General features: G+C 43.5%; 1 pseudogene; it reads left to right on the top strand.

The window, feature by feature from the left end:
• The first annotated feature begins 1,082 nt into the window (after positions 1 to 1,082).
• On the top strand, positions 1,083 to 1,594 carry LOC145715522 (immunoglobulin heavy variable 3-23 pseudogene; annotated as a pseudogene).
• The last annotated feature ends 246 nt before the right edge of the window (positions 1,595 to 1,840 follow it).

Below are 1,840 nucleotides of genomic sequence, written 5' to 3'. Positions count from 1 at the left end.
GTCACCCCTAACATAAGTGTTCCCCATGTAACGTGAAGAATACATATGCCACATCAAACTATGTCATCTTGTCACACTGCTTATTTGGGTGAAAGTCACTTGAGAAAGAGTCCAAGTACCCTCAGACTCTCCATTGTCCCTTGTCAGCAGGATATAAATCTCCCTCCCATGTACCAAGAGGGAAGAACCATCGTTAGAACCAGAATAAAGAATACAGGGACAAGAAGGCTATGCAAACAAACCTACTTACTTGGTGACCCCAAACTTAACTCTTGCCAAACACAATGTTTTTTTTTTTTGTCTGAAAGACACAAGTGCCACCTGCTTTGTCCTTTCTCTGGGTGTCATGTCATTAGGAAGGCCATGCACTTACAAAATGAAATTTATTCTCTCCTGTAGATAGGTCTTATGTCAATTGAATCCTTACACTGGCTAAATCCCAGAAGAAAAGAAGGGAAAAGCTTTCTTCTCCTACCACTGGAAGACATAACCAGAAAAAAATAGGGAATAAAAAAAATAAAAGACATTTAAATCAGTAAGGAGGAAGGAAAATTACTTGTTTGCAGGTGACATTGATCTTAAACATAACAAAACCCTAGAGATACCACAAAAAATATTAGAACCAATTTTTTTAAATGAGGAAAAGAGCAGGATGCAAAATGAACAAAGAAAATAAATAAAAACAAACCACCTGTGATTCTACACACCAGCATGAAAATACATGCAAAATAAATAACAAAATTATACAAGTGAAAATGACAGAATAAAGTATTTTGGGTTAAATTTCAAAAAGTATGTAAAATACTTGTAGAGTGAAAATGATCTATGTTGATGAAAGACCTGTAAAAATGCACACAGGACTGCAAATACACATGTACTCACTGAATACAATTATTCATATTGTCAAACACCATCTACACAAACTAAACTACAAGTGCATCCCTAACCCTGTTGTTCACTTTTAAAGAATCAAATCTAAGACTGGAGCTTGATATATATGTCAGAGCACATGCAAATGGGGTCCTCTCTGTGCTGATAAAACCAGCCCATCCAGACTCTGCAGCTGGGAGAGGAGCCCCAGCCCCGGGAGTCCCAGGTGTTCCCATTCTCTGATCAGGACAGAACAGACACCTCACCATGGACTTTGTGCTTGGCTGGGTGTTCCTGGTTGCCCTTTTAAAAGGTAATTCATGGTGAATGGGAGACACTGAGTCTGTGAGTGGATATGAGTTACCAGTAGATGTGTGACAGTTTCCTGACCAAGATGTCGGTGTCTGCAGGTGTCCAGTGTGACGTGCAGCTGACGGAGTCTGGACGAGACCTGGTGCAGCCTGGGGGGGTCCCTGAGACTCTCCTGTGTAGCCTCTGGATTCACCTTCAGTAGATATGGAATGAGCTGGGTTCGCCAGGTTCCAGGAAAGGGGTGTAGTGGCTCACATATATTTATGATGATGGAAGTAGCACGTACTACGCAGACTCGGTAAAGGGCCGACTCCCCATCTCCAGAGACAACTCCAAGAACACTCTCTATCTGCAGATGAACAACCTGTGGGCCAAGGACAAGGCCACATATTACTGTGCAAAGACAGAGTGAGGGGACCTCGCTGGGAGCCCAGACACAAACCTCCCTGCAGGGGGGATCAGCACCACCAGGGGGCGCACACTATGCACAATTCTCCTTTGTGTTCCCAGGCGCAGGTGCAGATGGAGGTTACAGGCAGGTTTCCTGTCAGGGTCTGGGGCTTCCTGTCCACACAGCAGTTTCTCCAAGGAGCCTCTCTGGACACAGGATTCTGTGTTTACCTATTACCTGTGTGAATTAGATCATTGTTTTCCTAGG

This window comes from Panthera onca, chromosome B3 (genome assembly GCF_046562875.1).
Source record: "Panthera onca isolate mPanOnc1 chromosome B3, mPanOnc1 haplotype 2, whole genome shotgun sequence".
In the NCBI taxonomy this organism is placed as follows: Eukaryota; Metazoa; Chordata; class Mammalia; order Carnivora; family Felidae; genus Panthera; species Panthera onca.
This window is presented reverse-complemented; position numbering and strand designations above follow the sequence as displayed.